Source organism: Notechis scutatus, chromosome 3 (genome assembly GCF_049901735.1).
Source record: "Notechis scutatus isolate UNSWTSFEM ecotype Mainland chromosome 3, rNotScu1.2, whole genome shotgun sequence".
In the NCBI taxonomy this organism is placed as follows: Eukaryota; Metazoa; Chordata; class Lepidosauria; order Squamata; family Elapidae; genus Notechis; species Notechis scutatus.
The window spans coordinates 86,243,548-86,268,634 of NC_142011.1; the positions used below are offsets into that span (position 1 = coordinate 86,243,548).

The 25,087-nt window shown below is 40.1% G+C and overlaps 1 protein-coding gene across 1 annotated transcript in view; it reads right to left on the bottom strand.

Annotated features, from left to right (window-relative positions):
* Window positions 1-24,680, bottom strand: part of PTBP2 (polypyrimidine tract binding protein 2) — a 178,510-nt gene extending 153,830 nt beyond the window's left edge. Inside the window, exon 1 of the mRNA XM_087960635.1 lies at window positions 24,570-24,680. The gene's annotated coding sequence lies outside the window, so the exon portion shown is untranslated. The remainder of the gene's footprint in view (window positions 1-24,569) is intronic.
* Window positions 24,681-25,087: the final 407 nt, after the last annotated feature.

Below are 25,087 nucleotides of genomic sequence, written 5' to 3' on the forward strand. Positions count from 1 at the left end.
GCACCAGCATGGGTGCATATTCCTGCACAACTCAGAAAAAAAAGGGCAACATAGAGCTAAAAGATTTTTCTTTGTTGGTTATCAGGCAAACCATAGGGCATATAGATTTTGGGAGAAAGGCACATCTAAAGTGTTATGTAGTGCTAGTGCCAAATTTCTAGAACATGAAGGATGGGAGAAATTAGAACAGGATGCCAATAAAGATGTAATTATTGAATCCTATAGAAATCCCATTAGTTATCCCTGTAACTTTAAAAATAAAGTAAAGAGACAAATACAGGATGAAATTGTGCCCATAAAGGAAGAAACAGATTCAATAGCTGAACAGGATGAGGAAGATGAACAGGTAGTAGTTCAACAAAGTCCTCCTGTAAGCCCTGTAATTCCCAGAAGAACTACACGTGTATCTAGACCGCCTGATAGGTACCAGGCTAACACAGTGTGCCAGATTAATCAAGTTCCTAATTCTGTTGAAGAAATTAAAAAGTATCCTACTAAGGAAAAAGAAAGTTGGTATGCAGCAATGAATAAGGAACTGAATTCATTAAGAGATATGAAAGTGTATGAGAATGCCAAATTACCTGTAGGTAAGAAGTCCATTGGCTGCAAATGGATATTTAAGGTAAAAACAGATAAAGATGGTAATTTAATCCATAAAGCAAGGTTAGTAGCCCAAGGTTTTAGGCAGAATGCTAATGACTACGATGAGGTGTTTGCACCTAGTCTTAAGGCAGCAACCTTGAGGGCAGCTTTAGTGTGGGCAGCTAGTAAAAACTATATAGTTAACCATCTAGATGTGGAAACTGCTTACTTGCACGCCATTAAAACATACTATTTATATGAAAAAACCTGTTGGTATTAAAAGTGAAAATAAGGATAATAATGATTGTTGGTTGTTAAAGAAAAGCCTCTATGGTCTAAAACAATCAGGCTATGAATGGAACCAGTATATTGTAAAGGAACTAGACAATATAGGATTTAAAGCTGGCTTAGCCGATCCATGTCTGTTTAAGAGGGAGACAAATGGGAAAGTATCATTATTATTACTATTCACAGATGACATTGCATTGATTACTGAAACTAATGATGAAGCAAATAAAATAATAGCATCATTAGGAAAGAGAATAAAGATCAAGCAATTAGGGGAGATAAAGAAGTATCTTGGTTTGAATATAAAGAAAACACAGAAAGGTTTTAAGATATCTCAGGAAGATAAGATAAGCAAATTGCTAAAAGATTACAAGATGGAGCTTTGTAAGCCGGCTAAGACTCCAATGAGTCAGGAGTTTAGCAACACTGATGAACAAAGCCCGGAGTTTGATAAGGTGATTTATCAATCTTTAATAGGTAGTTTGTCTTATATTAGCAATTGGTCTAGACCAGATATATCGTACTGTGTGAATCAGTTGGCTAGATTCAATTCTGCACCATGTGAAAGACACTGGATTGCAGCTAAGAGGATATTAAGATATCTTAAAAAGACAATGAATTATTCATTGTATTTAGAACCAAAGGGTGATTTAATTCTGAGTGCTTATGCAGATGCTAGCTTTGCATCAGAAAGAGACACTAGAAAGTCGACTTCAGGAACAGCCATAATGCTGGGTAAGACATTAATAGGCTGGAAGTCAATAAGACAACAGCATATAAGTTTGTCTACTATGGAGGCAGAATTCTCCTGTTTATCACTGTTATGTACAGAATTAATAATGTATAAACAAATGTTAATTGATATAGGTATAACTGTAGATTATCCTATAATTATACATGAAGATAATCAGGCAGCAATTCAAATGGCCACAAATATTGGAGTAAAAACAAGGAGCAAGCATACAGATCTAAGATACCTAAACGTGAGACAATCTGTAAGAAGTAAGATGATTCAGCTAGAGTACTGTATGTCGGAGGACAATTTAGCTGATAATTTTACTAAAGCCCAAGGTGCCAATAAGCACCAGGAGAGTTGTGAAAATTATGGGGTTAGATTGTAAAGGTATTATATATTTATTTCACCCAAAAGGGGAGTATGTTAGGTATAACATTGATACCAAATATGGTTTGGGTGAATAAATATATAAAACTTAGATATCATGGTTTAAGTGCTTATCACTTTAAGCACAATGCAGCAGGCAATTAGCCGATTAAGGGTGCGGTTAGAAGTTACAATATAAGGAAGCATTAGAAGCTGGAAAGCTTACTGCGACTAACTGTGTCTTACTGCGACTAACTGTGTCTTACTGTGACTGTAACTGTGCCTGTGACTGAGATGATACTGTCTGCTACTGTTTGCTGATTTACTGCGGAATTCAACTGTTCTACTGTTTGAGCGTCTTGCTGAATATCCAGCGTTTGTTCCTCTGGAGAGAGGCACCGGAGGAGGAGAAGATATCTTTATCGGCTGATAAAGATATTGTAAGGACTCTTAACTTGGACTGTAATAGTGAGTCTTACTGGATGGAAATATAGTGAATGACTATTGGACTGAATGACAATGCTTTAAACTCTAAATGGATTAAAAACTATTTAAACTACAAACAGTGTTTGTGTTCAGTGTGTGTATACTCTGGGGCCCTTCCTGGTTTGACTACTGCTGCAATACTCTGCTAGGGGTTAATCCCCAAACACTAACAGTATCAATCAAAAAAAAAGAAAGTCCAAATCTGTATCTTAAAGCCTTATTGCAATACATTTCAGTCTTCAGATCCTTAAGGCATCTCCTCCAACAAAATCTTAACATATAAATATATTTTTGTCCTCTCCCTTCCCACTTATCACATAAAGCCAGTTTTTACCTGAAAAGACAGGTTTCTCAGTATCCACTTATTGATTCCGTAGGGAAGGAGAGTAAACTTTCCTTTCAGCACCTCAAAATTGCCGCTTATTTTCTCTTCTGGAAGGTATCATTCAGAAAGCCATAATTTCCAGGAATTATGTTAAATATGTCTTAGAGTCCTGGGTCAACCAAGAAAAACTTTCACTTTAAAAAAAACTTTCTCCTCTTCCTCCTGCGCATTCTTTCCCAGCTGCTGGCTTCTTTGTGGCGGCCATTACGGACCGCCGCTGCACCGTCTTGGGAAAAGGGGTTCTGCCGGCTGGGGAGGGGGTCTGCAACACCCCAAACCCCTCCGGATCCCCTATCTTCAGCCGCCCCTGCAGGGCAGCCTTAGCTCCGAACCCGTCCGGATCGGATCACCAAAACAGCTAGCGCAGCAGGGATCGCTCTGTGTCGCGAATCCCTGCCGCTCGCGAAGCCGACAAACCGGAAGTCCTTTGAATGAATTTTTTTAAAAAACAAATTGATACATTATGGAGAAAACTTGCAAAGCTTGCTTTGGTCAGTGTGACATCTGATTTCTTTTTAAATAGGGACCAGCATCTTTCTCTTTCATAACCTTCATTGTATAAATAGGGCAGAATAGCTACAAAAAAGATATTTAATCAATGAAAAAAGACACTGTTCTAAGGGAAAAGCTAAACCCTGTGAGAAGGAAGAAGTAAATAAGTAAATAAGGAAGGAAGGAAGGAAGGAAGGAAGGAAGGAAGGAAGGAAGGAAGGAAGGAAGGAAGGAAAAATGCTCTTGAGGGTCATGTTAAAACTAGGTAAAAATGAAGAGCCTAGTTCTTCTTCACTTAAAAAGTTCTGATATTTCCTTAGCTTTCTTCAGAATACAAAAGAATCCTTAATGCAAGGTTTTCATTAATAAGTAATTATCCCTGACATATAGAGAAAGATGCATGAATAACATGTTTACTAACATAACTTTGTACTCATCTGCATTTTAATAAGCAAATATTGAAGTTCTGTTAATTTTATTGTGTCACCAAGAATAGCATTGAAATAATCCCCTAAAGCACAGAGATAAGCCAGGAGCAAGCAGCCAACAGAAAGGTTTTGCCACTTACTCAATTATGTTCATGTAGTATCAGAGAATATTCTGTCCATGAGGTACCCGCAGTATTTAAAATTGACTTTAAAGAAAACTACTCAGCAAGAAAACTTGCTTTATGACATTGATTAAAGCTATGTCGGCCATAAAAATTATTCTAAAATCTATATTTATTTATTAGACATTTAAAGCACTTCCCATATGAAAAATAGTATCTTAAAATGATGTGATTAAAATAATTAAAATAATTCTTGACTACTAAAATATAGGACACTTAATAAGTTAACAGTTAAATATGGCACACATGAACATAAATTCTCAAAAGCCAGGCAGGGAAGAGCAATGGAAGCCATTCAATCTATCATAAAATAATATATAAGAGTTACCGTGCAGTGATTAAAAATGAGTCTCAAACAATTCTTTTTTCTTTTTAAAGCCATTGAGCAGCAGTTCTTATGAGGTGTGAGATAAAACACTCCAGGACTTTAGAGTATGAGAAGTGCCAATTATACCCATTGCAAAATGGGTCTCTTGAAAAAGCAGGAAGAATTTTTGAGAGCTCCTATAGACTGAAAGTCCAAAGGTAAGGATAAATAAGTAACCTTTCAATTGAAAGCATCTCGTGGCAATCTTCAAGACGCAGGAGATGTGTCAGTGATTTAAATCAGACTTCCCTGACTTGGTAGTATTTAACAGGTTGCACATCTAAAAAATAAAGCCCATTGTGCTTCAGGCATTGACTGTCTGTAATTATAAGAATTAAGCAAGGGCAGTAAAAAAAAAAAAAAAGAGCCAGTTTGATCTAGTGGTTAAGAGACAAGCCAGCTAGATGACTCTCTCTCTCTCTCAGCCCTCGATGTCTGGCTCAGTTGACAAGTCGGTTGGTCAATTCTTGTTGCAACCAGTGGGTGAACAACTTGGTTGAGCTGAATAACAACAGCAACAACAGCAACAACAAAGCAGGTCCTGCCCTTGCAGGAAAACACTACAGATTAAAAAAAGTGAGCAAGAGTGGACCCTGCAAATAATCAGGACAGCTATGAAGAACATAGGTTTTAAACTTGAAAAAAATGCAATGATAGAACTATTCATAACCTTTCTATTATTTACATTGTACTGTATGTTTACCATTTCACAGCTTTCTGCAGTAAGGGCTCCTCAAAGTTCACTGCAACGATTTCCAAAATAATACAGAACATTAGTTGGGCTCACAAGGGAAAAGAAATGAGAGTTAACTGTGATGATGGAAATCATTTTAGAAAATGCCTCAATTTCATTTTACATAATCTCTTCTTCTTCTTCTTCTTCTTCTTCTTCTTCTTCTTCTTCTTCTTCTTCTTCTTCTTCTTCTTCTTCTTCTTCTTCTTCTTCTTCTTCTTCTTCTTCTTCTTCTTCTTCTTCTTCTTCTTCTTCTTCTTCTTCCTTCTCCTTCTCCTTCTCCTTCTCCTTCTCCTTCTCCTTCTCCTTCTCCTTCTTCTTCTTCCTCTCCTCCTCCTTCTCTTCCTCCTCCTCCTCCTCCTCCTCCTCCTCCTCCTCCTCCTCCTCCTCCTCCTCCTCCTCCTCCTCCTCCTCCTCCTCCTCCTCCTCCTCCCTAAAATGGATATCCTTCCTTTCTCTGTTACCCCTTTTGTTGATAAGGGTAGCTTCAGAGGGACAGGCAGCATTTGGGGAGTGATTTTTTTTCTTTGCCTTTACTGATTTTTCTCATGGTGAAACTTTGATAAGCTTCTCAGAAGAACAGCATTTCCTCAAATCCAGATTAAAAATGTACTGAAACTAAATCCAATAAACCTGCCTGGGAGCTTTTGTTTAATTTACATCCAGCTTTCAGGTCAGCTTTGTGCACCAAAAGTATGTGTTTTATCTGTGGACATTGGTTATTTCATTGGAGGTGACCAGATGAATTTGTGATGGTATGCTATCAGCCAGAACACATCTCATGTAGAATCTAGTTTCTTAAAAATACAAAACATCCATTAGGAAAAAAAATCACAAAGCTAGCACATTTGTTTTACGCTTTTCTGTTCTGCAATGGTAAATACGAGCACTGGTGTATTTAGCTAAAGATGTCCTTTAAAGGGGGAAAAAAAAACCCCACATCCTTTCTCTTTTACATCATCCTGATGTACTGCTCATGAGGAATAAAGAAGATTTCACTTTTGTGTAACAACATCTCTGGTAATGCAATGATGTCTCTCATCTTTCACCTCCATGAAAATGATGCAGTTTGCTTGCAATTATAGACTCCTATTGATTTCCAATTTTCACCAGACACGTTCAGGTCCCTTGGGCTCTAGGCTTTTGTAGATTCTTAGCAGTCTTGTAGCAAAGAAACAATGTGGTAATATAATTGGCACAGTGTAGCAATATGACTCTCCCATTCTACTTTCCATTTAGTTCTTTATTGCAGTGTCTTGGTGGTAGATTTTGTTTCGTAGTGTTAATGGCCCCATATATAGTTCTTGATGGCCAGATCAAATTTTGCAAGCAAGCATGCACAGAGTTTTTTTTTTTAAAGACTCAAGTACCTTTACTCTATGCTGATCTATGACTGGTACCAAGATTTGACTCTAATGTGAAACCAATGTCCAGCATTGACTGCCAGAAAACAAGAACAGAACATCCTTTCAGTGCTGTATGAACATAATTCTTGTATCTTCTCACTGGAGTGAAATCAACATTACAAATTCTCATAGAAGTTTAGATTACTCTAGAGCCGGGATTCCTAATCTTTCAATGCCATGGACCCCTTTAAGAATCTGGTGAAATCCCAAGATCCCTTCTCAGAAAAAAAAAAGTTTCTATATACATAAAATAAACTCTGAATCCTTGGTGTTCTCTGAGCTTGGTTGTTTTCTTGCAGATGTTTCATTACCCAATGGTAACATCATCAATGCTAGTCAGGTGTAGCATTGATATTGTTATCTAGTTGGGTAATGAAAAGTCTGCAAGAAAACAACCAGGTTCAGAGAGCACAAGGATCCAATAATTCAACCTTGAACTACAATTTCTTTTTCTATTGTCATAAAATAAAGTATGTAGGCATAGATTCTATTACAAAAGGAAACCAGTTATGTAGCAATATAAAATTTGATATACTTATTAAAATATTTTAAAAAATAATTTTAAAATATATGTTTATTACTCTTTACTAATCCATTAAATCTATATCAAGGCAATAGCTCTTTCTGAGATACAATAATTTTAGATAGTGAGATTTATTGAAGTTAACAAATATTTTTGAGGCTAGAGGCCATGAATTACTATGTAGCCTATTTCAGTATTAAATGAAAAGCTAAATTTCAGTTAGAGATTAGTGAAAATAAAGTCGTAATTTTTTCCCATCCAAGTTCACAGATCCTTTGAAATCTATCCATGGACTCCAGATTAAGAATTCTGGCTCTTGAATTGTAGTATTGTAAGACTCTTGTTCTAGGATTTACATTTCCATTTAAAAACACAAAGCAATGCAATTGGGGCCAAGCAATAGTAAAATAAGTGTACATCAAAACAATAGCCTTCTAAGGTTCAAAGTACATTAGTTGTTTCAAGTTTAAAAAAAAAAACTTATGCAAGGGAAGTTTGGTATATTCCAGGGGTGTCAAACTTGCGTTGTCATGTCATCATTATGTGACGTAGTGTGATTTTTGCCCCCTTCGCTAAAACAAGGGTGGGCAGGGCCAGGGCATAGATGCATCCAGCCCACAAGTTTGACACCCTTGGTATAATCATTCCCTTTTCAGCAATTTGAAGTTTAATCATACAATGATCTTATCTCAGCTTGCTTTTAAAGCTTTATATCTGTGGCAATCGATGGATTGTCTCCTACCAAGATGATGAAATTCGCCTTTGAAACATTCTGGTTCCCCACAGAATCCTGGTGCAGGATTGCAGTCAATTTTTCACAGTTCTTTATGGATTCTAGAATCAGTCTTCCCCATAGGCGTTGAACATCTATTCCCACAATCCCTGCTTGTAATGCCCAATGTGACAATGACAGCTCAAGGTTAGGGAGGTAAAAGTCCAACAAATCTGATAGCACCAGGTTGAGGAAAATGTCCTTGTATAGACTTTCATGGTTGGCCTTCTTTTGCCACTTCCTTTTAGTGCCTTCATTTCTATTTTTCAAATCACCAAGATAGACAAAATAGACAGTTGCCCAATGTGTATAGATGAATCATGAAGACAAATGGAGAAGACAGCTTGATGACAGGTTATTTTATATATATATATATATATATATATATATATATATATATATATATATATATATATATATATATATATATATATATATATATATGTATATTAGAAAGGGATGGAGTTTTATTAATTCATATCTCAATATACAGGGAGATGGGTCCTGTTTGTAGACACTAATTGTGGTGATTTTTGTCAGCGACATCTAGAGTTCTAAGAATATATATACATGCTGATTATCATAATTCTATGAATATCACAGGTCTGAAAAGGGAAAATCTATTTTGATTTCATTTAATTATGTCTTGAAGGAAAGGGATAGATAGAGGTTTGGAGAACCTTGAAGTCTGGGGTTTAAAGTTCACCTTCCATTCACGAGAAGACCTTTTTGAGAAAAGGGAAAGGTACTAACCTAGGCTCCCGCAAATTGAATGGGAGGCGATCATTTTCTGATTTCCCCATTCCTGCCATTCCCTCAGGCTTCTGAAAGATTAAATAATATGCACAGAAGCTATACCTAGAAAAAAAGAGTTGGAGCCGTGGTGGTACAGTGGTTAGAATGCAGTATTACAGGCTAATTCTCCCCACAATTTGGAGTTCAATCCTGATGGGCTCAGGATTGACTCAACTTTCCATCCTTCTGAGGTCAATAAAATGAGGACCCAGACTGTTGGGAGCAATATGCTGAAATCGTAAACCAATCAGTGAGTGTTGTAAAGCACTATGGAGCATGATATAAGTCTAAGTGCTATTGCTATTCTATTTACCAGACCAAAAACCGTCAGTTCCACTGTACGATTCCATATCTTGTAGGAATTTTCAACCATGAGAAACAAATATGTCACAAATAGTCTGAAACACCTTTTATTCCATGCTTGACCATTACAACACCCAGGGGCAAAAATTATACGTGTAAAATTTCAAATTTGAATGTATAGGAAATCATTCCATTTTTTTAAAAAAAATTGTAGCTAGAGAAAACCATCAGGTGCTTGTATTTTTTATTTATTTGTTTTTGCTATTTAAAAGGGTAAACAGGTGTTTCCTAAGGGCCTTTTCCAAGCCATTAGTGATTTTATATACCTCTAACATATCTTCCACTCACCCATCACTGGTCTGAGCTGAAGAGCTCCAATCTCTTCCACAAAAGCTTGGTATTCAGAGCAGCTGTTCCCGCAGAAAACAAAACCCTTGTCTCCTCTCATTTTGGTCTCTAATACCTCTACCCAGACAACACAGGACATGAAACTCAGCTGAAGAGTAATTCATGATAAAGATCAAAGTAATTATGTAACATTCTGGAGAAATCAGAGCCAATATGTTCATATTTACAGCTAGAGAGTGCACGGCATTTACTGTTGATTTAGAGACTTTGTAAGACGAGGCATCCTAATTATATAATGCCTATTTTACATAACAGAAGCAAAGCTGTTGCTTGTTGAATCCTTGCTGAACAATACTATTTGGCATTGTGATCAAGTCTTTATAACAATAGGAACATGATTTGGCATCAACAAATATTCCACTTGTTTAAAGATAAATTACTTGGGGCTTGTGTGTGAAGTTTTCCACACTCCCACGATATCCATTAAGTTGTTTTAGCAACAACCTTAAGAGTACTGATTTTTTTTAACTGAGGAAAGTTTCTCATCTCACTTTTACTGTGCCCCCCCCCAATCCCCAAGTCTTATCAAGTATTTGCTATATCCTGCCTAGCCAAGGCAGTATATTCATATTTCAAAAATAATACATACTGTGAATGAAAAGCGAGCTGTTTTCCAAGTCTCTCCCTGTGCCTCCATCAGTACACAGAAAGTAAGAAATACAGAAAGAAGTAAATGGGCACATGACTGTTGCAGATTGTTTTTCTGGGGTACAAAATGTGCGACAATAAGAGCCAGCATCCAACAATTGTGGGAATGAAAGATATGGCTTATTGATCTATTAGATTCAATAAGTCCTACGGATGATAGCAGGCCCCAGAAGAAAGACATATGAACCAAAGTTTTCAGCTAGGATGGTTTCAAAATGTACCAGAACTATTTGTAATCCTGCTGAGCCGTTGCTAACCATGAAACATGTTTTTGCAAAGTATGCATGTTGTGAATCAATAAAAGTGAATAACCTAAATGCAAATTAGGGGTTGAAAACCTGCACACTTGATTGGTCCTTATACAACAACTTGGGATTGGGCCAGAACTAGTCCCTGATTGGCCACTTTTGGGACCTTTCTTATTGGTTAGTAGTTTGAACTTGTTGCACATTTTCATTGGTTAATAGGGCAGCAGCTCACCCTATAAAAGGGTTACTGCTGCCCATAGAGTTGCTCTGTTATGTTTTATTACTTTATTAAAGAGTTGAAGTCACTGGTCAGATGTCTGGTCTCCGTTATTCTCCATACTTAACACTGGCGACGAGGATGGGATCCGGAGACCGAAGAGCTGACTAACCTACAGAGCAACTAACAGAGCACGTGGTCGAACACGCACCATCAACGGCAACATGGCCAGCGGTGCCGTACCACCCGCTCCATTCAACCCAGAGACCGAAGACTGGGAGGCCTACATGGATCGGTTCCAGATGTTTCTGGAGACCAACAATTTGAAAGATGCGACAACCGGCAAAAAAGAGCTATCTTTCTAACTCATTGTGGGCCAACCGTGTTTAAAATGGCAAAGTCGCTTGCCAAGCCAGCAGAGGTAAAAGAAATGGACTGGGACGCCCTCGAGCCGCTACTACGGGCTCACTACGCGCCCACCGTGCCAACCTTAGTAAGAAGACACGAATATTACCAGAGAGACCAACGGAAGGGCGAAAGCCTTGCCAATTACATCGCGGACCTCCGGAACCTAGGAGGCCTCTGCGGGTTCGCAGACTTAGAAGAAGCCCTCCGGGACCGCCTGGTTCTGGGCCTAGAAGACGGCGTGATCCAGAGCAAAATTATGGCTAAGGGGGACATCAGCCTCACCGATGCCCTTAAAGAAGCCTCGGCAGCGGAGGCGACCAAGAAGTCGGCAGCCCAAATGCGCCGCACCAACGCACCGCTATGTAAACTCGCCACTGATACTTCGCCGCTCGGAGAGACACCTGGTATCAACTCACCACGAAGACCTAGAGTCCCCGTCCGACAGCGATGAGGAAGAGGTCAACCGACTTGAACGGAGAGAGACCAGTCCACACAACACTCATTGCGACCGTGTGCCGGCTGTGGAGCCAATCACCCACGATCCGGCTGCAAATTCCTTGACGCACTCTGCCGCCATTGCGGGAGACGAGGTCACATCGCAAAGGTTTGCAGAAGCAAACAGAACTCCAAACCCCGACAGGCCGAATACCAGTCTTCCGGATTCTTCGCACACACCGAGAAAAATTGAACCACTCCTACAGAAACAAACCGCCCACCACTTCCACCAGGCGTGAAGAAACCCGGCGGGAAGAGACCCACCAAACAATCACCATAGGCCACGCACATCCCTTGATGCCGGGAAAATCCGAGTAAAGGTCGCCATCGAAAACAAACCTTGCGTGATGGAGGTAGACTCGGGATCTTCCTCTCGATGGTGTCGTGGAAAACGCTCCAACAGCTCATTCCCACGATCCGCCGCCAAGACCTTAACCCTCAAAGGGTTATACTCAAAGACTATCAGGGTAACAGAATTCCCGTTGTCGGGTCCGCAAATTCCAGGTCTCATTCAAAGACCGCACCGTCGCACTACCACTAACGGTCGTGGATCGAGACAGGCCTAGTCTTCTAGGCCTTCAATGGTTCAGGCCGCTCGGGATCACTGTAGCCGGAGTCCACAAGGCCGAGAGCGCCGATTGGGAGGAAGCACTCGTGCAAGAATTCCAAGACGTTTTGCGAACGGACTAGGCAAGTATAAGGGGACCCCAATCTCGTTTAACTTGAACCCTGAGATAGCACCCATCCGCCTTAAGCCGCGCCGGGTGCCGTTCACCTTGAAGCCTAAAATCGACGAACAACTCGATAAACTAATAGCGCAGGGTGTACTGGAACCCACCGACCACGCCCGTTGGGAAACCCGATAGTGACGCCTATCAAGCCTGATGGGTCTCTAAGAATTTGCGGAGACTACCGGGCCACATTAAACCACGCACTGCAGCAAAGTGCTTATCCAGTACCGGTAGTGCAACATTTACTCCATTCCCTGGGCGGCGGAAAGTTTTCGCCAAACTAGATCTAGCCCAGGCGTATCAACAATTGCCTGTAGACCCAACCACAGCCGAGGCGCAAACGATCGTAACACATAGGGGCGCATTTAAATGCAACCGGCTCCAATTGGGTAAGCGCCGCCCTGGAATCTTCCAGAGTTTAATGGAAAGGTTGTTACAAGGGATAAAAGGCGTTATCCCATATTTCGACGATGTACTCATCGCCGCACCTAACAAAGACATCCTAGAAAAACGACTCAGAGAGGTTTTACGAAGATTCCAAAATGCAGGCCTCAGAGTAAAAAAGATAAATGCCAGTTATGTACCGAAAAAGTAGAATTTTTGGGATACCTCCTGGACAGCCAAGGAATTCATCCCACCGAAGACAAATTACGAGCAATTAAAAAGGCACCCACCCAAGGAACAAGGCAGACCTACAGGCGTTCCTTGGACTTATCAATTTCTATAATGTCTTTTACTCCCACAAAGCAACGGTAGCTGAACCATTGCATAGACTATTAGACAAAAAAGCAACGTGGGTTTGGGGGCAACGGAACAACATGCTTTCCAACAAGTAAAGAAATTGCTAACTTCTGATTCAGTACTTATGCAGTACAACGAGACTCTGCCGCTCACTATCACGTGTGATGCATCACCTTTGGGGTTGGGGCAATTCTGGCCCACGTGTTACCAAATGGAGCGGAGGCCCCCATCGCGTTTTTTCGCGAACCTTAGCTAAAGCTGAACGAAATTATAGTCAGCTGGACAAAGAAGCTTTAGCTATTGTTGCTGCAGTTAAAAGATTTCATGAATATGTTTATGGCCGTGTGTTTACAATAATCACTGATCATAAACCGCTACTGGGGATCATTGTGGGTAATAAACCAACCCCGTATATATTGTCCCCCAGAATGACCCGTTGGTCTGAATTCCTGGCGGCCTACAACTACACCTTGCAACACCGCCCGGGAAATCGATTCTCCATGCCGATGCATTGAGCAGAACACCGCTCCCAGACGCTGTTGTGGATCCAGCTCCAACCCTCTCAACACTACAGATCGAAGCTCTACATGCACCACCCTTGACGGCTAGAGACATTGCTTTTGAAACGAAACGTGACCCAGTTCTGCAACACATACTACGCTGGGTTGAACGGGGTGGCCGACGGACCAAATAGCACCTGAATGGGCGCTCTTCAAAGCCCGCCAAACCGAGCTGTTTTCCCAAAAAGGCTGTATCTTGTGGGGCGATCGAGTCGTAATCCCTGGCAAATTGCAACAGACTGTTTTGGCGGTATTGCATGAAGGACATCCGGTATTGTGCGGATGAAATCACTCGCACGCAGCTATGCTTGGTGGCCGGGAATCGACAAAAGAATCGAGGCCTGGGTCGCTACGTGCCAACGTTGCCAGGACGCCAGCAACGCCCACCTAAAGCAAGCCCAACCGAATGGGAACGCTGAGGGGACCGTGGTCCCGTATTCATATTGACTTTGCGGGGCCTACCAAAGGTCACACTTTCCTGATTACTGTCGACACCTATTCTAACTGGCTCGAGATTCATCGAATGCACACAACTACGACAGACTCAGTTATTAATAAATTAAACAGACTATTTGCCACACACGGGTTTCGGACGTGTTGGTCTCGGACAACGGCCCACAGTTCACTGCATTGCCCTTTGAACAATATCTTGCTGATCGGGGCATCCGCCATGCGCTAACCTCGCCCGCGCACCCTGCGGCGAATGGACGTGCAGAACGCATGGTACAATTTGTAAAAAGACCCTCCACAAAATGGAATTTGGCAACATCGACGAGAAAATCAATCGAATTCTCTTGTTGCAGCACTTCACGCCCACAGAGTGACCAACAAAACACCCGCTGAACTTCTTATGGGGCGGAAGATACGATCGCACCTTGACCGGCTCCACCCCGCTTCGCACCGAAAAACCTTTCGCTCCAGCAGCAAATGCCGGGAATTTAAGGTAGGCGTATTTAGTCTTTGCCAAAAACTTTTCCGGCGACCCGTTATGGATACCCGCAACCGTTACCCACCTCACCGGGCCTAGATCTTACCGCCTGCTAACAAACGATGGGAGGGTGTGGAACGCCACATAGACCAGCTCTGATCGAGATTACCACCCAGCGGCCATGACTTCCCGGTTCACCAACTCAAGGGGAGGAAGTATCGAGGGAATTGACTTGGATACAACTAATAGCAGGTCAACGGGAGCCCTACAGCCCAGCGAAGCACCGAACGTGAAGCGGGAGGGAGTTGACATTTTCAGGGAACTTTAATACGGGGAAAACGAACTGCAAAACCCCGAAGAAACACGGAGTAGCAGAGACAACCACAGTGAATGCAGCACGGAATCGCGTGCAGCGAAAGAGAATTTAACAAAGGTCATCCAAACGCTCCACCGAACCGGACATTAGACAAAACCCGTGGAGCCTCGAATCATCCAGGCAGACCAAACGGCCTGCCTATCTTGAGGATTTTATTACAGCTCCTCAAACGGAACCCAAGGGGGAGGGGTGTTGTGAATCAATAAAAGTGAATAACCTAAATGCAAATTAGGGGTTGAAAACCTGCACACTTGATTGGTCCTTATACAACAACTTGGGATTGGGCCAGAACTAGTCCCTGATTGGCCACTTTTGGGACCTTTCTTATTGGTTAGTAGTTTGAACGTTGCACATTTTCATTGGTTAATAAGGCAGCAGCTAACCCTATAAAAGGGTTACTGCTACCCATAGAGTTGCTCTGTTATGTTCTATTACTTTATTAAAGAGTTGAAGTCACTGGTCAGATGTCTGGTCTCCGTTATTCTCCATACTTAACAATGCACTTGGATGGATAAGTTTAAAACAGGAAGAATGAAACTGTTGGAAATGAGAAACTGAAAGTAATGGTGTTTACAGAAAGGGACAGTTAGTGAAGTTGTGAAGCGTGTATATGTGGTTAGAAGAAAAGTATGAAGGATAGGGTTGGAGATCAGCTTGGGGCCAGTGGTGGTATTCGACCGGTTCTGCCTGGTTCTGGAGAGCTGGTAGGAGCGATAAGCAGCGGAGACAGAACCGGTTCTCTTCACCGCTCTGCTGTTGGGCCCACCTGCCCGCCTGGGCTCCCATACTCATGTTTATCTGCTGAATTTAAGCACAGCTGCTTTGCACGGCAGAGAAGAGTGCCGTGCAGCAGCTGCTGAAGCGACCGGGATAGTGCAGGCTTGCAGGAGATGAGTTAGAACGCCTCTGCGCCTGTGCAAACACCTCTGCGCCTGTGCAAAGTGCGCATTTGGCACATGCGTGCATGCAAAGCGCGCCCACCAAGCCACGCCCACTGAACCGTTGGCAGCAATATTTGAATCCCACCACTGCTTTTGGCCCTTTGATTTATGGCAGTCCTTGCAGGACCTGCTATATGCCATTGGACCCCCATTGCAATGGCTTATTAAGTATATATCTGCTATTATATCTTTTATATCTATTCATTTCTGATGTTCCAAATTATTAGAAACAATAAACCTCGGATCTTAAAGTAAGAATTTTTGCTTGTGTTGTTGTCTGTTTCCTGTTGGCATGTTTTTATGACACAACCAAGATACATAGTCCATCTCACAGGGGAAAAAAAAAAACCCTGATGTGTATAGGATTACACTCAACAGCCTGGTTTTTCCTTAACTTCACTAGGGATTAGTGCAGTTCCATTGCACCGATCACAAAAATAATGGAAAAAGACAGATACTGATCTCACCCAGACAGTTTGAATGGACGTCCAGCTAACCAGAAAGCTATCATGCAAGGAAATCAGAAAACAGACATCTCTTCACGATAGAAAAAAAAAGTTAGTATTTGTTGGAGCTTATATGCTACTTGATATGCCTGAAGCATATGTCCTGTGGAAACAAAGGTCTAGATCATCATAATTTCCATGACACATAGCTATATTAACTATCTTAGGTCCAGATAATAATCCAGAGAAGAATAGGAATGGTGCCTGTGAACCTCATAGAGCTTTTCCTCGTTTGAATAATAATTATTCTAGTATTTTACATTACTTCGCTATTATATTTTTCAGATTTTTTTTTAGTGGACCCTTTAAAATTTCCGGGAACGTTATTAACTATATCATATATTAAAGACCATAAGAACTTATATGTTAAAAAGATCCCTTTACCTGGTAAAAAAAATACCTGAGAAGTTTGTAGAAAGTACGCTTATAGTGTTTTTTAATCTCGTGATCCAACAAATGCAGACATCTTCAACAAATGCAGACTTCTTCTTTTACTAATAGTAAAACTAACTATTTTGGTTCAATTTCCGTTCAAAAGTTCTGGGGCAAACTTTTAAGAATAGATGTCCAGATTCCAGTCAATGCAAGGAAATCATGGACTCCTAGATCTGGTTATTATTACTATGGCTGGTAACACAGATGTATAGGCTGGATTTGGCATTTTAATCCACATATCAAGTTCTTGGAGAGAAGCAGATGTGATTATTTGATGGTGTTAAAAGTATCATTGCAGGATGTAAGCTGTTCCAAGTAAAGTTGCCTTTAACAATTGACTGATGGTGATTTTGTCAATCCCAATGGTATTGTGGGATTGCACTCAAAGCATCTATTACTTCTCTAATTATACTTTTTAGATATTTTTTTTTTTAGTGGACCATTTTGGTTACTTTTGGTTCTGTCTTTGCTTTCTTTGCCACAGTTGTTCTACTTCTATTTGCAGGTCTTTGTATTATGTGATTTTCTTCAGTCCTTCTAGTCTGTTGTCTGCGGTCTCCAACATCCACTATGCAGACTTTTTTTTGTCTTTCTTATCAATGTAATTGTTAAGACTAGGATGTCATGTGGCAGATGCTTGCTTGTCTGAATTCTAAAGTTGAACAGCACTTTAGGTTTTTATTTTTTATTTTCCATTGCTGCGTTTATTTTGTGGTCTCAACAGTTCTTGCTTGTAGGCAAATGATATTTCTTGCAGCTATTCCAATGCACCATTGTTGCTACTTTCTTATGCTGCTACTTCTAGCCAATCAACATAGATTGACTAGAAATAGCAGCATAAGAAAGTAGCAACAATGGTTGCTTGCAGGTGATCCACTACTTCTTCAGATTTTTGTTTTGTTTTGTTTGTTGTTTGTTTTGCAGAGGCAGCATTTTCTATCCATTGCTGTCTTCTGAATTCTTGCTTTGCCCACATTTATTCTTAGAGTTTGATCTTGTGCAGCCAGAATTTGCCCTTCTGTCACTTTCTTCAATTTCCCTGCTGTTAGCAATTGCTAGGTCTTGTTGTTATATGCTTTGCCTGTTTGTTTTTAAATTACTAGCCATGTAATATTTTGCCTTGCCTCGCCATAGCATGGCACATTATTGTTATTTTCAGTTGTAAAATATTAATATGAATTTAAAATAAGATATCAGCTGATTAAAAGATACAAAACCATAAAACAGTAGACTATTTTATATTATAAACTTAGCAACTCTAACTCTAAAGAACTACTGGGATACCAGTGAGGTATTTACAATTCTTTTTTAAAAAAGAGTAAATAAAGCAGACCATACAAAACCTACTAATGATATATAACTAATTAGTGTCAAGTGGAACAACGTACAACATAAAAGCCAGGGAGGCCTGTCACCAAGGCCATTTCAGAAGCCATAACTTCCCAATCAGAGCAGTACTCCTATTCCTCTGAGTCAATAAAGTTTTAAGATTAGTTTTTAAAACTAAAACATCATCTCATCTTAAGAACAATACCAAAGTAGCAGTACTAGGTCTTACCAGGGGTGGGATTCTACCGGTTCTGTCCACCTCTGTAGAACCGGTAGTTCTGAAGAGCAGCAGACAGAGAGCATACATAGAACTGGTTCTATGTCTGCTACTGTTTTGGCGCACCTGCCCGCCCAGGCTCTTACCTGACTTTTATTTCCTGCTTTTTCAACCGCAGCTGCTTTGCGCGACACAGCTGTAGTTGAAAAAGCAGGAAATGTTCAGCTGTCCGGGCAGCTCAGCAGGTCATAAATTGCACTCGCATGATTTGCGCACACAAAGCGTGCATGCGCACGCAATGCAGAGCAACAGAACCAATAATTATACCAGTCAGATCCCATCCCTGGGTCTTACCCTTGATTTTTCTTGCCTGTGTAGTGGAAAGATTATCAAGGATTTTCTGTGATGGGGTTAGGGTTATCTATTCATATTATCTGTTCAAAGTGAAAATGCCAGCCCTTTGGCAGAGGCCAGGTGAAGAAATAGCTTCCACAAAAACTGTCAGAGCTCTACTGAATTTGATATAGATTCTTGTAACAGAGGGGGCAGTGTGGTGGCTCAGCAGTTAAGACACTGGGCTTGTTGGCTGGAAAGCCAGCAGCCCAGATTTGAGACCTGACCACCACACGATGGGATGAGCTCCCATCCTCATCTCACCTCCTGCCAACCTAGCAGTTAGAAAACATGGAACTGCAAGTAAATAAATAGGTACCACTTCGGTGGGAAGCTAATAGCACTCCATAATGTCATGCTAGCCATACAACTGCAGAAATGTCTTTGGACAGTGCTGGCTCAACGGCCTTGAAACAGAGATGAGCACTGCCCCCTACAGTTTGCAACGACTAACACAGGGGTCTTCAAACTTGACAGCTTTAAGACTTGTGGACTTCAGCTCCCAGCTTTCCTCCTCCAGTCATGTTAGCTCAGGAATTCTGGGAGTTGAAGTCCACATGTTTTAAACTTTCCAAGTTTGAAGACCCTTGGACTAATGGATCTACAGGGACTCCTTTACTTTAACTTTTTCTTGTAACAGAATATTGAAGTCCCGATCATGCATTCTCTTCCCTTCCTCACTTTAAATTTCTTCCTAGTGCCTTTTCCCTTCCCCAGCCTAAGTCATGTTTTGCTAACTCCTCCAAGGTCATATCTGTGGTCCTCTATAGAAGAGATGGAACCAACAAGTCCTGAATCAGAACCATGAAGGTGGTACTTTCCCCGCACAGTCCTTAATGTAGTGTCCATTTCTTTTTCCCTTATGTTGGAAACCTCATCCTGGGGTATGGGTGAGAAGATCCCAGAAGGAATATTGCAAGCACATCCTGATTCAGAATCTATTTGTTAGCACATACTTAACATTACCATGAATTAAGGTACCTTGAGAGCTCATTTTATCATATCTTGGCTCAGATGCAAAACAATATCTTTCCAAGATTAAGATTTACCCAGTATTATTAACGATTGACTTTTAACTGGCCTCATTCAATAAAAGTATGAAGGTGGATCTCATGATCTTTGGGGCTGAAACAAGGTTTGCCTCAATCACATTGTTCATCATTACAGCCCCCAAAATATAGATGAAAGGGTTGGTGCCCTGTTCTAACTCGGTGTCTGTAGGAGAAGAATCAGCGGCATATTGAGCTGATCGAGTAAGGTTGTCTCTTGGCAACGCCACACTTCAAAATGACATATCTCATTTGGTCAATCACTTTCTAAGGACATAATCCATCAGTTAATTTGTTAAAGCCTTGTGTTATTTTAGTCTCTGTTTATATGTGTTGGCATGTTAGAATTGTAATGAGAGAGAATTTTCATCCTGTATTTTTCCCGTGTGGCGTACATTGGGAAGGGCGCCCAAGCCAACATCACTTCTAAAGTCAATGCTGCCAGTGTGCATTAATCTAGATTAAGCATAAGTGACCTTAATATATGAAATATTGACTCTTATCTTGGCACACACTGATCTTTGACTAGGACAAGAGGAAAAAGGCATGCATACATCCAAACAGCAGCATGATTTTCAAGTACTGCTGATTTTTAGCAATAAAAGGTACACATAAAATGCACCTGTTCACAGAAGCAAATGCCATTTTTGCCACAGTGTAAAAAAATATAATAACATAGAAAAATTGACTCGGGCATCAATGTTTAATAGTGTGTATCCAAATGCAATGAAAAATTGGTACTTGCAAGTGTTATTCCAGATTCCATAAATGGTCATTTTTATTGTCTGTAAATACATATATACTGCAAAAAAGGAACATAAAATTTTGGGACTGTTTTCCCCACATCTTCTGAATTAAAACTGCAAGTGCAGTTTTGATTTGTTTTGCTTTGTTTTTCCAGAAAGAGAGAGGGAGGGATGGACAGGTAAGCAGATAAGCATTTCCAGCAAGGACAGTAAAATATGCATCCATCATGATATCATCAGTCAACTGATTTATATATTTTCATCATATGTCATGATGCAATTTATAATCAAGTCATTTGCAGAACAATTCAATGACATGTGTTGTGGCTTTAATATGTCTTGTTATGGTTGAGGATGTATGTACCTATGGATAGATCTGTTCTGAGATATTAGAAAGAGATTCATTAGATTAATTAAAGTATACCATGTCTTCAATAATTTTCAGTAATTTTCATCCTATTTGCATTTGTACATAAATACAAATGATTGTACTATATCTTTACATTCAGAGTTTGTCACTATCTGTACAAGCAGAAATAATCAGCCCCTTATATGTGTGCCATTTGTACCCACAATACTATTTGGGTGGAATTTGTCTGTACTTCCAATTTTTCATGGCAAATGGAGCCAATTGTTGGATCATAATTTTTGGGCTACTTTAGGATTTGCAGAAAGGAGTTTAGGGTTGATAATAGTACTGATTTCTCTCCTCTGCTCTCCCAATGCCTTCTGCTTGTAGAAACTATGTGCCCTAACCTTTCCCCAATGCCAGACTTCATCTGTATTGTGTAGGAGATGTCACTAGATCACATATGGTTTCCTGAAGCCTTTCAGAATATTGGAATGCTGGGTTGCTCAGCCACATCAGCATGTAATTATCAATAATACAGACATATGTTACATCACCAGACACCTAAGTGATAGCACACCACTGACTTCAGCTGACCTCAAAACAGTAAGCAGGATCAGATTTCATTAATACTGGGCCAGAAAGAGATCCCAGCACTGTAGATTACATTGAGAAGTTGACAAAGCATCCTGAAAAAAAGAAAATATGAGCCGCTGCTATACTGCTGCCAAAACACCAGGGGTAGGATTCTACCAGTTCGTACCTATTCGGTAGAACCGGTTGTTAACATTCTAAGCAGTTCAGAGAACCGGTTGTTAGAAGAAATTACTGGCCTAATCCTGTAAGGAAGGCAGGAAGGAAACATTCTGGTGTTGCTTACAGAAACTGCCTCTCCGTTAACCCTTATTACCTTCTTGGCAGGACTAGACTTTCTGTCTCTGGAACTTCTCTGGAGTTTCCCCCCCCTCCTTTGCTGGTACTTTGCTTGTGTGGAATGACCATTCAAAGTTACAATGGCACTGAAAAAAGTGACTTATGACCATTTTTCACACTTGCGACTGTTGCAGCATCCCAACAGTCATGAGAGGCCAGGTGAGGAGATGCGTGCCTTGATGTGAGTGATATTGAGTTGGCCACGCCCAGCCAATAACATGACCACGAAGCCACATCCACCCAGTCACATGACCACCAAGCCACACCTGCCAACTAAGCTGCGCCCACAGAACCAGTTGTTAAAAATTTGAATCCCACCCCTGCAAAACGCTATATGTAAGTCTCCATGAGGACAATGGAGGATTAGGTTGGCCTGAAGTTAAATTGCCAAAGTGTCAAGCAGGGTGAAAGCAAAAATCTTTAATATGAAAATCCTCAAATATTGCCATTTATTTTAGGCCAGGAGCTCCCAGAGTTATACCTTCACATGAGTCATTCTGCATAAATATGCTTGGAATTCTGAATCTAGAACTTGCTGTGCCCATTTGATGTCTGTAGCTAAGATGCTGGATGAGAAACCAAAGACCATGAGTTGTGGGTCTCTTTTAAGCATGGAAGCATGGATTACTTTGGGCCATTTACACTTTCTCATCCCATCCCATCACAGGATTGTTGTTATAGGAAAAATGCAAAGAAGGAATATATGTATACAATTTTGTTTAATATAAATCTGGTAATAGTAAGTCTTATCACTTACATCATAAATACTTTTGAATTTATCTAATATGCTCCTTTGGCTTCCTATTTGTTATGGTATGTGGGAAAGCCTTTGGTAAACAGGAAGAAGAACTGTAGCCTAGAAAACCATCATGCAAAAGGTATCTCAGCCCATAGAAGGAAAAGGGAAATGGGGAACATTTCTCAGAGAACCCTTCCTAGTTTTCCAGAGAGTAAAAGAAGAGCAGGGAAGAAATATTTTTACTCTTGCAAGATTCTTTTAATTAAAACTTACCGTAAGATAGGATTCAAAATTGTGCTTCTTGTCTGGACTATTTTGAAGGGCTAATGTATGGGAGCAAATAATAAAACACTACCAAAGATTGGTGTAGTTCAATGCTTATTGGATAGAGTAATACTCATTATCCAGTGGGTTATGGGTGAACATATTATTCCAAATGTATTAAACAACAAAAAGAGGTAGTTGCACTTAGAAGTCTCAATTCTTTTTTGCTTGTTTTTCTGCCATCCAAGATGCCAGAAATCTAATTTCCTTTTAGGAAAATTCCCCTCAGGCTACAGGATGAATGTTTTATAAAAGTTTAAGAAAATGAAAATAAATCTATATATTTGCAGCTTATTGGGTATATTTATTACAATTGGAAAATAAGAGAGAAGATGCAGCCACCGAATCCAGCCATCTACTATAAAACATTTTCTCTTGCAGTAACAGTGCCGGTACAAATATAAATTAAATGAAGTTGTAAGATTGTTGTGGAGAAAATTAGAACTCTTTTAGTGCCCCGAAGCAAAAAAAAAAAAAAAGAGAGATAATTTCTACTCCTTTCCATTAGCATAAGAGTACAACGGCTCCTGAATAGTCTTAAAATTAAATATGTGAACTTTACAAGTAACAGAATTCCAGTCTTGGGTATTTCATAATATTTAGGTATAGCTACATAATCTCTATTTTCTTGCTTGGATGAAAGAAAGAAAGAAAATAAGCAAGAAATGCAGGGAGAGTTCTCAGAAAAGGAGCAGAACGAAGAGAAGAAAATATATTGGACTGAAACCAAGTTTTATTGTTTCAAGCTCTGTTGCTCTTTAAACTTGTTGAAAAAATGGGTCTTTACAAAAGCAATATTGAGAACAGGGAGAAATACTGTGGGAAGAGAGACATTTAACACTTTTACTAGATCACTTAGCATTATATACAGTGACTATGGCAATAATGTTAAGGTAAAAATATGAGAGGGAGGGGAGAGAGAGAGAGAGAGAGAGAATTATGGATGGTATTTATATTCCTTTCATTGCAAATCTATCTTTGGCACAAGGATTAGGGCTAATATATTGCCAAAAATGGAACAGTAATACACTGTTGAGCGGTAAGTTTACAGTACAGTATGCTAGCCTATACACAGCATTTATTTGGCAAAGCTTCCTGCAGTCTTTTGCCTTTCATGGAAAGTAGCTTCTATCAGTTCTGACATCTTCCAGATGTTAGTAGCTTTGATTTTATCCCCCTCCTGTTCTCCCCCTCCCCTTGTTTTTCCCATGCTGCAAATGAGTTGGCATGGAAACAACTCTTTTCTGGCAACATGACATACAATTCAAGCAAAATGCATTTAGCACAGATGAATAGTTCGCGAATATGCCTCTAACAAAAGTCATTTTAAAAGCCCTGCTTTGCATTTGTTGGTGTTTATGACAACCTTCCAAACAAAAGTCTAAAATCCAAATATTTCCGAGGGCAGATGTTTTGATCCTTTAAAAGTTGTATACTTTGGATAATCTCTGGATCTATTTATTTAATCAATAATAATAGGATACAAAGCAATGCCATGCAAAGCCTGAATATGAGATGCTCAGAGCAACCCATGTGAAAAGCTTTCTCCAAAGGGGAATATTGATTTGATTAATTCCTTTCCATAAGAATCACACTCACAGTCAAATAAAATAATGGTCTTGGAGAGCTTTGGACAACAGGAAGAAGGAATCCAGGAAGCTTATTTTACATGCATTTGAGGAAATTACAGATTTCACCTGCATTTGTGGAAATTATATTCTGGTTAATAACAGGCAGAAAAGTGAAGGAACATCTCACCACCATCATCAGCATATAGTAAGTAGCTTTTCTAATCTATGGTTTTGATTCCAGACCTTTTCTCAGCATTGCCGGTAGGCCTGTACTAGAAGAGTTGATGAACACACACTAGAACTGGTTGCTCTTTAAGATACTCAGAATGACAGGTAGAATTATGGATATATTTGGAATGAGATATTACATGATTTAGAACATGGATTACATTATCATTACTCTCAAACAATTGTCATCTTATTGATATCCTACCTGGATTTTACAAGGCCCTGAAAAACCTGTGAGGACCGTCGCCGTCAGAAACACACTGTACTTCACATATGTGAGGGTCTCCTGGTAGATAAAACATAACCTGGAGCAGATGCAGGGGTGGGATTCTACCGGTTCTGACCAGTTCTATAGAACCCCTTGTTAACTTTCTAAGCAGTTCGGAGAACCTTAGAAGCAATCTCCTTTTTTTCCCCACCCTTATTACATTCTTGGCAGAAAGTCTAGACTTCCTGTCTCCGGAGCTTCTGGGGCTTGACTTTCTTAAAGGGGAAGGGTTGTTTTAAGATTTTTACACTGCTGTTGGGAGGAAATACTTCCCTGGACAATCAGTACTTTGAAGAAATAATTGAATAATGAAGCAAAGCTGTCAGAAAGAAGCTTTTAATGACAGGGAACCAAGATGAGTGACATTCAGCAAGGCTAGCTAGAAAGATTGACATTCAAACGTCAGTTTACATACCCTTTCTGAGTTTTGGTCTAAAACTGTTTTTTGGTAAAGG